The following is a 14,367-nucleotide window of genomic DNA, read 5'->3' on the forward strand; positions in this document are numbered from 1 at the left end:
ACATTAAGTCAAGTTATAGAAAATAACAAAACAGGGATGCATTTCTGATGCCCATGAGATATCTCACACCTCCTATGAGTCATTGTTTATGTGTCTGGATCCCTGCTGGATTGTAAATTCCTTGATGGCATGTGCCGTGTCATGCATCCCTGCTTCTCCCAAGCCAGGGTTTGCACCTCATAAGCTCACCTGACAGGTTTGTGAACCTGCTCTAAAATGAGTTGAGTTGCAGACAATATGTTTTCTTGGCACACCTGGGCTTCGTCCTCTCTTTTCCATCGCTTATCTGCTGCCACAGCTCAGGAAGCATGTATGCATTCGTTCATTCAGTCCTTCACTTGGAAAATATTTATGGGGGCAGCCCCGGTGGCTCAGCGGTTCAGCGCCGCCTGCAGCCCGGGGTGTGATCCTGGAGACCCGGGATCGAGTCCATCGGGCTCCTGCATGGAGCCTGCTTCTCCCTCTGCCTGTGTCTCTGCCTCTCTCTTCGCTCTCTCTGATGAATAAATAAATAAATCTTAAAAAAAAAAAAAGGAAAATATTTATGGAGTTCTTGAACTGTAAAGCTCTATAGATGTGAGTGAGGAGGGGAAGCAGAGATTGAAAGTGATGTATTTGCATGCTTTGCTTTAAGTTTTTAAGAGTCCTTTCCTATCACTTCATTTTGGCTTCACAGCCACAGCAGAGGTAAAGGGACGCAGATGGTGTCAACTTCACTGTTCAGGTGAAGAAAAAGACAGACAAGCTGAGATCTGACCAAAGTGACACAGAAACTTGTAGTAGAGATGCAGGGGTGGGGAAGGGGAACTTCAGTTCTTCTGATTCTTTGCTTTGTGCTCTCAGAACATATGTTTGGGTTAAACGTGCAATCAGCCAATGGATAAAGCTGCCGATGGCCAGAGCTAGACGAAATTAAGCAACAAAATTAATCAAATTGTATTTATACCCAAAGTATAAAATAAATACCCATGAGTCTGTAGTGATATAAAAAAAATGATTGAGTAAATAAATACCTGGGGGAGAATAGCCAGATATCTCTGAAGAATTCCAGATAATTTATTTAGTCCCCTCTAAAGGAGGTGGAGCAGAACTCTCCACTCCTTAAGTGTGAACTTCTTTCCTAAGTACATAGCATGAGGAGAAAAAAGAGTAATTCTACAGTGAAGAAACCTGACAAGCAGTACCTCAGGCAAGTGATCCAGGTCAACATCAATACTGATAAGTCACATTGACAGTATGTGCCCTTGGTGTGATAATGAGAATGGCACTTTACTTCTGTGATTATTCCTCCCAGAAGCCCATAACCCCAGGCTAACTATGAGAAAAACATCAGATGATGAATCCTTGTTGAGGAATTCTACAAAATACCTGACTGGTACTCCTCAAAACTGTCAACATTATCAAAAGTAAGGAAAGTCTGAAAAATTGTCACAGGCAAGAGGAGCCTAAAGAGACAGGATGACTAAATAGAGCCTGGATGGGATCCTGGAACAAAGAAAGGAAATTAGATAAAAGCTAAGGAAATCTAAATAAATATAGACTTTAGTTAGTAATAATTTATTAATTTGGTTGACTAATTCTACCATCATCATAGCTTTCCTATAAATTGAAAATTATTCTGAAGTTGAAAGTTAATGAAAAATGAAGTAAATTTAAAAAACAATGTTAGTGTACAGTAAACAAAAGCTCAATAAATTTTTTTTGCCAGCATAAAGGAAAAGATGGGAGGAAGGAAGATTTTACCCTGTTTCCCACGAGTCAGTAAGGTTTACAATCAGCCTTGGTTGAAGTTACACAGAAAAGAGTCCTCGTTTTCCTATCACATATATGTGACCCCTCCACTGTCTGGCTGAGTCTGGACAAACACATTTGCCATGACATCACCGTCAGAATCTTTGTTTTCTAAGGTCAATAAGCCTATGGACGCCTGTTAGGTAATTCCTCTGGTTTATCTGGAACTTGAATGTCCACTATATCATCCAGTTAGTTTTCAGAATCCAGGAATAAGTGAGAGACTGGGAGTCAGAGTACCTTTGAATATCACCTAATTGCCATGCCCCTGACTTGACCTTTCTTAATCTGCATTTCTTCATCCATAAAATGATCCCTGGGGTAGTACAAGGTTAAATGGCATAAGGTATGTGAAAGCTTTCTATGACCTAGAAAGGACTATGAAGTTTTATTTTGGAATGTCCTTGTCTTTGGGAGACTAGGACTGGTGTGTCTTTTCTCCTTTAAACAGTACTCTGGCTTATTCAATCAATTCAATTCAACAGACATTTGTCAAGGATCCCTAATATGTTAGGCCTCATCTGGGTAATGGTGTCTCTGGAAACGTAAGAAGATGGAGAAACTTCATTTTTTCAGAATCTTCATAGGAAAAGCTGTGTGTGTGGCTGGAAGGATGAGCTGCCTGGGGTGGGGATTATAACCCACAAAAGCCATGCATCAGTTATAACACGCTTGATTGTTGGGCATTAAAAAAACAAATTAAAAAAAATCAAAATGGCCTGAATGAGTTGCTGGCCTACCTAACTGGAAGGTCCAGAGTCAGGTGGACTTTAGGGTTCAATGATACAATGGCTTACCCATAGCATCAAGGATGTAATTTTTTTCCTTTTTCTGTTCTGTTATCTACATTGATGGCTTCATCCTATAACTAGCTCCCTTCAGGGTACGGGATGGCTGCCAGCAGCAAGTGGAGCTCTTAGCTTCCTTATTCATAAAAGATTAGGTGGGAAGGGCACTTACAAACCTAAAGCCATAACTCATGACCTTGACTACCCTATCTTAATCAGCCTCCCCTACCTCCAGTCTCTTGCCAGTACCTAACGATGCATTATTTCCTTTCCATCTTGAAACACTGTTCATTTTTACTTTTATTTGTATATTTACTCATTTATAGTCAGCTCCTCCCCCAAATATAAGCTCCATTAAGTCATGGATTTCCTCTTGTTCACCACTGGTCCCTAAACTATGCTCTAAGGAGAGCAGGTCCCTCTTTGACCTATAGGAGAGAGGCTGAGTCTGCTGCAAAGGGTTTTCCTTCCCTGTCCTCCTTCCTAGGGCCATGCTGATTCTTGCCCAAGTCCTGATTGCTGGGGGGTAGGTGCTGCCAATCAGGATTTTACTAGAATAAGAGGATCACAGGTGCCAGGTGGAGGAATGCCTTTTTATTATTATTTTTATTTTTTTATTTTTTATTTTTTTGAGAGAGAGAGAGAGGCAGGCTCCACACACCGGGAGCCCGATGTGGGACTCGATCCCGGGTCTCTAGGATCGCGCCCTGGGCCAAAGGCAGGCGCCAAACCGCTGCACCACCCAGGGATCCCCGAGGAATGCCTTTTTAAACAAAGGCAGCCCAAGTTGGTATAGTCTGGGGGGTGGAAAAATAGGACAGTTGGCCGGAGAAGCCCAGGTAAAGATGGGAAGGAAGACAAGACTCTTGGACAAACTGTCCTCAATGTAAGGAGGAAGAGTGCTAGCAGGGCAACTCAGTTGGTAGTCAAGTGGGTGAAAAGCAAAATGGCACAAGATGAAGGTTCAGGACCAAGTCTGAACAGAGGGTGGGTATGCCTGAGCTCCTGTCATGCAAGCCTTCTGTCTGCATTCCTGAGCATGCTAACCACGCTGTGCATGGCAGTGCTCCAAAGGCTCTGCGAAATAGTACCAAGAGCTCCTCACATTTTAAGAGCATTTCATAACTTACAAAACATATTCCCAGACATTATCTCACTTCATTGTCACAGCCATTCTGTGGGGTTAGTTCGATCATTCCTATTTTGCAAGTGAAGAAACCAGCCCTCAGCGTGACTTTCCAAAAGCCACACAGCTCAGGGGAGGGAAGGCTGGACGTGGATTTTCTTCAAGTCCTGAGTTCATCCTACCTTGGTGCAGTTGAAGAAGGATGGGTCACAATTTCATGAGATGGGAATGTATCCTTAGGCTGTTTCTTCTGTTTTGCATTATGCGTCTTTCTGTTTAGAGCTGAGTCGCTGTGTACTTCTGAGTCAATAGAAAATTTCCCATAATAACAAAAATTTTTTTAAATGTTAAGAATAGGGTCAGGCCCTGGCAGAGAAAATCAAGGAATGGTCAGGCCCCGAGGAAGTCAGGTGCTCAAGGGTCTGCTGGGCATCAGCACTTTAAGGTTTGACTTAAAAAAAAAAAAAAAAAAAAGAAGAAGAAGAAGAAAAGAAAAAAAGAACATTTGGGAATAAGGAATAAGAAAAATCATGTGTGTGTTCAAGCAGCTAAAAAAAAAAAAAAAAAGGCACAAAGGAATGAGTTGTTCCCTCTGGGTTTTATATTCTCTTGCCAGATCCTTTAATTATGCTTCTATTCTTTTTTCCCAAATTAAATTTTCCCCCAGACTTAAATAAAGAGCAGATGATGTTTCGTAGAAGGCTTAGTAAAGTGGCCGTTCGGAAGTTATTTTTGCCGGGGTGCATGTTCTGGCTTGATCTCCAATTCACTGTGTGATCTTGGGTTATTATTTACCTCCTAGGAGGTTCACTTTCCCTCCAACTCTAACAGAGGAATCAGAACATTTGCCACCAAATGGACCCAAGAAAACTGACAAAGAAGACAAGGTGATAGCCATGAAGGCAGCTAGAACACTTCCAAAGAGGAATGTCTTAAGCTAGGAGATGTTATTATTAGAGCATTCTTCAGAATCAACTGGGTTTGTGGGTAGCTACTGTCCAGGCTCCTCTGCTGCCTGGAAATTAAAGCTGGAAGGACTCTAGTAATCCTGCTGGATCCTGGCCAGAACGAGACCTCGGATCTTTTGAAACTGGTGCTTTTTCTGCTTCCTAGTTGATCTGGTTGGTTTGACAAAGCTTTCACTGTGTAAGGTGTTATCAGTTTGCTCTGATGCTTCAGGAAACATATTGCAGGAAAGAGATGGGGTCAGTCTCTGTCCATGCTAATCTCAAAGAACAGGTAATCTTAAGGAGTGTGGGTCATTTTAATTCAGCATTGCAATAAAAAAAAAAGTTTTATCACCTTAATTTTGTTTTGTTTAAGCTGAGTTTTTTAAGATGGAAGGGAAAGGTGGCCCAGAGAGACACAGGATAGCGAGAGGGAGTTTATCTGGAGTTGAGCCTGGCTCAAGGCTCTCCCTCTGCTGTCACTTGTGAAGATGTCAGTGCACATCCAACAGTCTGATCTCGTTTCTTGTCTTCTCAGCACTTCTCCTTTCAACAAATGTTCCCTTCAATACCAGTGACCATCAAGTCTTCATTCATTCATTCATTCATTCATTCATTCGCGTATTCAGTACGCATGTTCCAAGTAGCACCTAAATGTCAAGAACCTCTTAAGGATCAGCAGTACAGAGATTAGTAACCTATCCTTACCCTGAGGGCTGTGGTGGGGGACTGATGAGCACAATGTAGTATGATTAATAACTATCACAGTGGAATTCCTTTGGAGAATGTGAAGGAGGAGCCCCTTCTAAGCCCAGCAGAGTCAGGAAAGACTTTTGGGAAGAGGTAACACTTGAATTTGGTCATGAGTTTAAATAGGGATGTTCAATGTGGATGGAGGAAGGTGAGGGCAGGGAGGGCATCCAGGAAGAGGGAACAGCATATGTAAAGGCATGGAGGCATGATAAAGCAAAGGCGTATTTGAGGAATAGCAGACCTTGTGATTGGCTGGAGGGTACCTGAGAGCAGGAAGAATGAGTCCACACAGTAAGTAGGTACCAGATCCAGCACTAAGCTTATCCTGAAGAAGGGGAATTATGTTGGAAAATTAGACCAGATTCTCATTTTAGAAAGAGCACCTGGGTAGAAAAATAGAGACTAGATGAGAGGTGTGTGAGGTAAGAGGAGTGGGGTAGATGGGATGGGGTGAATGACATGGATGGGATGGGGGTAGAAGGGGTGGGGTAGATGGATGGAGTGGATGGGATGGGACAGATGGGATGGGACAGATGGGATGGATAGGGTGAATGGGATAGGATAGGGTAGATGAGATTGATGGGGTAGATGAGATGAATGGGATGGGATGGGATGGGGTGGATGGAGTAGATGGGGTGGATAGGGTGGGATGGATGGCAGAAGCAATCCATTGTTGGGAACAGTCCTAGTGAATAGAATGGATAAGGGTTTCAACTCAGGTGGTGCCTGTGGAGGAGGTACAGGGTTCAGGAGAGACTTAAGAGAATATGAGATTTGGGAACTGGTGGAATGCAGGGGATGGATGTGTGGGAGGGAGGGGTCCAGCAGGACTCTCAGGTTTCTGGCTTAGGTGATTGTATAGATGATCATACTGTTGGCTTACACAGCAAATATAGAAGGCACATCAGGTTTGGGAGAAGAGAAGACTTATTTAACTTTGAAAATATTGACTTTAGGCAGCCTGGGTGGCTCAGCGGTTTAGCGCCACCTTCAGCCTAGGGTGTGATCCTGGAGACCCCGATCGAGCCCCCTGTCGGGCTCCCTGCATGAAGCCTGCTTCTCCTTCTGCTTGTGTCTCTGCCTCTCTCTCTCTCTCTCTCTCTCTCTCTCTGTGTGTGTGTGTGTGTCTCATGAATAAATAAACAAAATCTTAAAAAAAAAGAAAATACTGACTTTGAGGTTGGTATGGGACATCCATGTGAAAATAGCCAATAGGCAAATGGGTTTAAGGATTTGGGAGACAGGAGAGTGTGGGGCTAAAGACCCTCACCATGCATGTGGGTGAGGTCACTGAAGGCTAGAGGGCTGAGAAGGACCCTGGGGAACCAATATTTAAAGACCAGCAGAGGGGGGGAGAAGGGGAGGAGCCAGGAAATAAAGGACTCAGGCCAGAAGTGTCGGGGGGTGAGGGGACACCAGGAGGCAGTGTCAGGGAGGCCAGGGCTGGGGAGATAGAAGAAGGGAGATAGAGTGTGCCATCAAGTTCCTCAGTGAGGATAAGAATCATACAGGCCCCTAAGCAGGGCAAGGGAAGACAGGGTTGGTAGAGCAAGCCCCAGGCAGCAGAGGGGCTTGAGCAAGAATCTCAGATGGGAATAGGGGCGGTGTTCACATAGGGTGAGAGGAGCTAAGTAGGAGAGCAATCCGCCTGCATCCCTTTGCCCTAATTCTAGCCAAAGGCTCTTTCACAATCTTTAGAACACCTCTGAGGAAGAATTGTTGGGAATGGAATTCACCAACAGACTGGCAGGTCCTGTGATAGGAACTTTCTGCAAATAATCTCACCACAGCCCTTTGAGGCTGAGAGCACAATCTTCCCTTTCACATTGAGGAAATCAAGGCTCAGCACAGCCAAACTGCTTGCTCCTCTCTTTCCTCTCTGCTGGTTGTCAGGTCACAACCCCCAAAACATGTGGGTGGACCAGTGCTTGGCATCTGTGGGGAGCCAGTTCTATCGCTTACTGGCTAAAGGTCCTAAAGCAGACGAGTGAAGAGGAGAAACTTGAGCCAGAGATAGGGTGCCACTCCTGCCACTGATGCTCCACACAAGTTAGACCAATGGGCGAGACAGAGAAGACACTGCACAGAGACTTTCTCCTAAATGAGCAAAGGCCAGTAGGTATCTTCAGCTCTCTCCCAGTTACTAAGTAGAAAATCTCCCCTCTAAAACAGCTGGACAATTTAAGGCTGCTTGGGAATACACTGGCTCATTTTTTCTTTTTCTTTTTTTTTTTTTAAGATTTTATTTATTTATTCATGAGAGACATGCAGAGAAAGGCAGAGACACAGGCAGAGGGAGAAGCAGGCTCCTTGCAGGGAGTCTGATGCGGGACTTGATTCCTGGACCCCAGGATCACGACCTGAACCTAAGGCAGACGCTCAAACTCTGGGCCACCCAGACATCTCCTCACTGTTTATCTTTAATATTGGTGCTATTTTTATTTATTTGTTAATTTTTTTAGAAAGAGAAAGTGTGCATGCACCCAAGCAGGGGATGGGCAGAGGGAGAGGGAGAAAGAGAAAATTAAGCAGGCTCCACGCCCAGCCTGATGTGGGGCTCAATCTCACAACCCTGATATCATGAGTCTGACGCTTAACTGACTGAGCTACCCAGGTGTCCCAAAATTGGTGCTCATTTTTAAATTAACATTTATATGGTGTTTAACCTCTGAGGTTAGTCTTATTACTGTCACCTCCATTTTCATTCTCTCTCTCTCTCTCTTTTTTTAACATCTGCATTTTAAAGATAAACTGAGACTCAAGTCAAGCTGCTCATATCCTTTCCACTACTTAGGGGGTAGGGTCTCTTCATTATTCAAAATCCAGATGCTGGGATCTTTCTAACACCTAGAAATAGATGATTTCAGAAGGAATTCCACAAGTGTGCCCGTGGACCATACAGTGGCTTCCAAGGCCCCATGGATCCATCATTCGGTTCCCCTGGTAAAGAAAAAGTTGTCCATGACACATATTAAGACAGGAAGGCTGACTTTATTCAGGGGGTGGCTACTGCAATGGGTTCTGGAGTACGGGGAGATTCAATTCCACTCGGAGCCAAGGAACAGTGGGAAATCAAGGCTACAGAGAGTTCTACTGCAGGCAAACCAAGGTTATAAGACATTAATGGTGGGGAATGAGGAACTTCATTTGCTACTGAGAGTGGGGGATTTTCCCTAAATTGACCCAGCAGGATATTTGCTAAATTTGAATTTAAATGGTCAGGGACAGAGCCCAAGGTCAGGGACTAGTCAGAAAGAGGATTTGAGGAGGCTGACCCAAGTTTGGTCAAAGAAATCTTTGTTACCCCTATGGTCTCATAGCCAAAACTGTTCTCCACTCACTCAAAACAACTCAAGTCAAAAAAAAAAAAAAAAAAAGAAAAGAAAAGAAAACTCAAGTCAGGGGCCTCCTGTGCCAGGCACTTACTATGATTTCTGCAAGAGTGCCTTTGCCAGCAGGTGTCTTTGTGGCCAGAGTCCTTACCCTCTCAGGTCTTCACACAATGCCCCTCTTATCCACACAGCCTTCCCCAAGTGCCCTGTTTTTAAGTGCACAGCCACACTCCCACCCCAACACCCCCTACCCCGACTTTTCTCCGTAGTACTTATTAAAACATACTATATGTTTTACTTCTACGTTTTACTCATTGTCTGTTTCCCCCCAGCAAGAATGTAGTCCCACAAGGCAGGGACTTGGGTCTGTCTGGTTCACTGTTGTATCCCCAACAATTGGAGTAGCATCTGGCACATAGGACGTGCTCATTCTTTGTTGAATAAATTGGACGCCCAGATTAAGGTCTCCACAAATACCCTCAGATCTTGGTTACCTATGTCAACAGGAAAGGATAATAATCCCCAATGATGGATGATCCGTCCAACCAATTCATAATGTACTTTACCATGTGTTATTTCAATGTTAATACAGTAACACAGGGATTAGCGCAGATGAACCGTGAAATATTTGCCTCCTATAAGAATTCTATGGTGTTATGTGGGTGGTGTCCCAGAAATACTGGGACAAAGAAACTCATCTAGGATGTAGGGTTTGCTGCAGAAAAATTCACATGCATACAAGATCATCTTCCATTCACACACACTCATATATAAGGGACCCTCAGTCGGGACTGAATAGATATTATCACTTCCCCTTCCACACAATCCATGCATTTCCCAAGGGCACCTTGTGCTGTTCCTGAATCTGCTCTGCCTCCCCCTGCCACGTGCCCCTGCACATGCTCCTTCCTCTGACTGGAATGTTGTCTTTCCCCTAACCTGTATCATTACCCTGCCCCCTCTCTACACCTCTCTGTAATTCCTCACTCACTCTTTGGAGTCTCAGCTGAAAATACTGCCTCTGTAGGGAGGACTCTGACTCCCCTGGGGAGAGTTAATCACTTCCTCCACCAATAATAACATCCAATACAAACACCGTGATTATGTTGCATTATAATTGGTAATTTGTTCCCAGCCTGTCCTCCCCAGGAGACTCTAGAGCCCTGAGGGCACTTACTTTACTCAGTACCATACTGTATCCCTCGCCACTAACATGCGTGTGACACATAGCAGGATTGCAGTGAATGATGAGGGGTGGAGAGAGTGCTACAGGCATTGCTGTAAACCAGGAAGGAAAACCTCTTGGGCCAAACAGGGGTTTCTTATTCATCACTTCCTGCCTAGGAAGCTAGGGAAAACCTGTTTCAAAGGAACTTGACATGTGTCAACAAATGTACTGCTGAATAGAGGGTTGTCATTCAGGCTAGAGGAATATACATATGAGGGCAGGTTTACCACAGGGATCCTTTATTTTTTTTTAAATATTTTTAATTTTATTTATTTATTTATTTATTTATTTATTTATTTATTTATAAAGATTTTATTTATTTATTCATAGACACAGAGAGAGAGAGAGAGAGAGAGAGAGAGGCAGAGACACAGGCAGGGGGAGAAGCAGGCTCCATGCAGGGAGCCCAATGTGGGACTCAATACCGGGTCTCCAGGATCACACCCCAGGCTGCAGGCAGCGCCAAACCACTGCTCCACGGGGGCTGCCCTCACAGGGATCCTTTAAATAATGAGTTTCTTCAGTGTTCTCCAAAACAAGAGCTGAATTGGACAGGGATCTCAAACTCAGTCCAGCAGACTTTTTCGCGTAAAGGCACCTCTGGTGAAAGGCTAGTTAGAACAGCATCATTTTCTCCAGTCTGTACATACATTGCACTGGTGTTCACTAGCCCCAGGCATCCGGATAGTGCCAAAAACCAGATCAGCAAAAACTTGTCAGGCCTCAAAATCCAGATTAAGGGAGGAAGGGCAGAGAATCATAACAAAGGCAGGGTTTTTTATTTTGTTTTGTTTTGTTTTGATTTGGTTTGTTTGGTTTTTCAATACAGCATCCCCAATGTCTAATCCAGTCCATGGCACACACCTGATACCCAAAAAAATACCTGTTGAATGAGTGTATGACTAGGGGACTTTATAAGATCACCGAGAAAGAAACAAGATGGAGATGGCATTATAGCATTGTAGTTAACAAGCCACTAAGAGTTGGTCTGGTAGGTAAGTCTCCCAAAAGGCACACTCTCGTAACAGCAAATGGTGAGCAAATTGCTGTGGGTTCATAGTCTTAACTAAAGGGCTTTGGTCTAAGTGGAGTATGCATGTTCCCTCGGGCACAAAGACAATTGCCCAACTTCTTCCTTTTCTACCATTTTCCATGTAGAATTCAGCCTCTGTCTCAAGAAATAGTGACTATTTAAGAACATTTGCTACAAAGGGCACAAAATCATCAGAAAGCCTGGGGTGACCACATGTCTTAGTATAACCTTGGCCAGAGGTTGATCCAGTATCATTTTTAAGGGTTAAGACATGCACAAGATTTTTTGAGTGGTACTAAACTGTTCTTTCAGGTTGCTTTGTATGAAAAATCTTTGCAGGTGAGCTATAACCATAATTTTAAAAGCTTGGCCATATGGGAAGGAAGCTAACATTTATCTGGTGCCAATCATATGCCAGAATGCATAAACTAGACACTGTTAGTATATTATTCAATCCTTATGACTACACTATGAGGGAAGTGCTATACCCCTTTTGCAGATAGGAATTGAGGCTCACAGGTAACCCATAACTTGCCTAAACTCACCCAATCTGTCACAGGCTGGCTGATGATTCCATGCCAACTCAAAGCACAGCTCACAGATGGGCTTTGGAAAATACTCATGATTTTAAGAGAACCAAATCCTCTTGATCAATATATTTTCCTGACTTCTGCAGTAACTGACACATTTGATTGGGCATACCACGTTTGGCCCGGCACAGAACAGCAAGAAGGCCTGTGACTGCTCCAAGGAGATGAGGTAAGGCTCCAAAGCATATTTTCCAAAGGCCCCCTTAAGCCCAGCTAGTCTATTTTGGCTTAAGCCTTCTGACTGCAGAGAAAGTCTGAGTGATAATGAGCTGTGTAGGAGAAGGAGAGTGTTCTGTTGTGTTGAACAGGCCCCTGATGAGAATAGCTTAACTCACTATGGCTAGAGTGCACAGTGGCACGGTTTCTTGGAAAAATCATATCACCAATACATTGCAGGGATGTAGGTGGAATGGCACAGAACATAAGAACATGTTGGCACTATCTGTTTAAAATAGCAAAAGCAGCAGCAAAGATATGAATGCAGTAATTCTAACCTTGTTAAACTAAAAAACATTCCTTGGGCCCTCTTGGGAAACTTTATTTTGCTTCAGAAGGAAGGAGATAGGCCAGCTTCTTCATGGTCAGTTTCATTTGGAGATAGTCCCATTCTACTTCTCCTCTAATTGCCATTGGAGAAGAGTAGACCTAGCTCAAAGGCATCCAGTAAAAATATGGAGGTTTGGAATAAGTTTTATTTTTAAGAGGTCTTCCTTTGGGAAGATCCATCAATAAACCTTGTTTTTGTTTTGTTTTGTTTTGTTTTGTTTTTTAAATAAAGCTTGTTAACCAGGAGTTACACTCCTGCGAATGAAAACAGATTCCAGGCTTCCTGGGTTCGATCCAGTTCTGCTACTTACCTTAGACAAGGAAACTCATTCATCTGTGTTTGTTTCCTCATCTGTAAAATGGGGATAATAAAATTATCTACCCATAAGGATTTCTGTAAAGGTTAAATGAGATAAATCTATGCAAATTAGCAGAGTCCCCAATACATGGGAAGCCCTCAGTTGTTCATTATTACCTTACATACCCAATCACAAATATGGGCAAATCTAGGCCCTGATATCACTGCAGTACTATTTATAATAAAAACTGGAAACAATCTAAAAACGCAAAATTAAGTGAATGATTAAGCAAAATAGGCTGCATATCTCCAGTTCAGAAAAATGGTGGAGTCACTGACAATTCTGGCTATGAAAACTACATAATAGTTTGTAAATGTTTATAAAATAAGTGGGGGAAAGCAGTATGCAAAATTACATATATGGCATATTTACAGGAAATACATGGAAATGCATTAGGATGAATGAACTCTGGGTGATTTAATTTTTTTCTGTGCTCTATTTTCCCAAGTGTTTTATATACTTTCAGAGTAAAAAATATACAAAATAATATTTAAGTGTTGTTAAAGTTGCTGCTTTTTGAGTGTAATCTCCACTAAGCCTCAAGGGTTGTAGAACTGTTATTTTTATTTTATTAATATGTTCAGAAAAAGAGGACCTGAGTGAAGGTAGGGTAGGTAAAATAATTTTCCAGGATTATAAATCGTAAATAGTTGGTTCTCTGGAAGCATCAATAAACAAAGCTGTTTTTTTCCTTATTTGGGATACATTAGCTAATATTCCCATGACAATTACTCATCAGTTTTCCTGTGGTTGCTATAAAGGTTCTAGTTGCCCCTTGGTCAGGGAAGCCAGAAAGGCCAAGGACGCTAGAAGTTAGGCTCCTGGCAGGCAGTTAGAGCCTGCTACAGTGCTCATGAGAGACAAGAGGTACGTGGTCCAAACCACTTCATTGTCTCTCTCCTTTAGCTCACTGAGCTCCTACAGTGAGCCCAGTGCTATGCCACAAGCTGAGGACGGAAGTGGATAAGGCTCCACTCCTGTCTTGAAAGTGGTCAGCCCTGGGAGTGGAGAAGCAAACTCAAGCCCGATAATGTGACAGGGGCCACACTATCAGTGCTGTATGGTCCTAGGGGGGAGGGCATCTGATGGCCGTTGGGAATGAAGCAGTATTTGCCAGCGTAGAAGAAAGGCTGGGGAAGGGCATCTCAGGCTGAGGAAAAGCAGCTACAAAAGCAGTTGCAAAAGCACCAGGAGGGCACAGTACTGAGGGGGTAGGCTGTGAAACTCACTGCGGGGTTGGTGTCTTGTGGGGCTTCAGTCTGAGAGGGAGGACCAGAAGTCAGCATGTGAAGACACCAGGTGGCTGGCCTGAGTTGTACAGCCTAAGGGTCAGTGGAAATTTTAAAGCAGGGGGTGGGGGGTGGGGGTGACGGGGAATGCCATGCTCAGACTCTACTTTGGGATGATGATGCTAGTTGCAGTGTGGAGGCTGTGCTGGTTTGAGGGGTGTCACCCATGGCAGGGGTATGGTGGATGTGCCTGCAGCAGTCTAGGGCTGCTCGCCAGGGCTTTGTAGGGCCTTGGAGGGAAGGGGGTATGAGCAAGCAGATCAAGGAGTTGTGACGGAGTCAGAAGTGACAGCTCTGGCTGACTGCTTGGATCTGAGGGTGACACAAATAAAGGATGGATGGGAGACTCTGGCCATGGCTTGAATTAAGATATGGGATTTCAGAGAGATGGGCTTGGTTGTGGGGAAGGAAGGAAAGCTGATGAACTCAGTGTGGGACAGGCTGAGTGAAATGTGCCGAGGGGCATCTGGGCAGTTGATGAGAGAGGTCTGATCTTTAGAAAGTTTTAGGCTGAAGATACTGATCAGGAAGGTGAGAGCACAGGAGTGGGAGGAAACTCTAGAAATAGTTACCCTGGTGGACTAG

This window comes from Nyctereutes procyonoides, unplaced genomic scaffold (genome assembly GCF_905146905.1).
Source record: "Nyctereutes procyonoides isolate TBG_1078 unplaced genomic scaffold, NYPRO_anot_genome, whole genome shotgun sequence".
NCBI classification, from domain to species: Eukaryota; Metazoa; Chordata; class Mammalia; order Carnivora; family Canidae; genus Nyctereutes; species Nyctereutes procyonoides.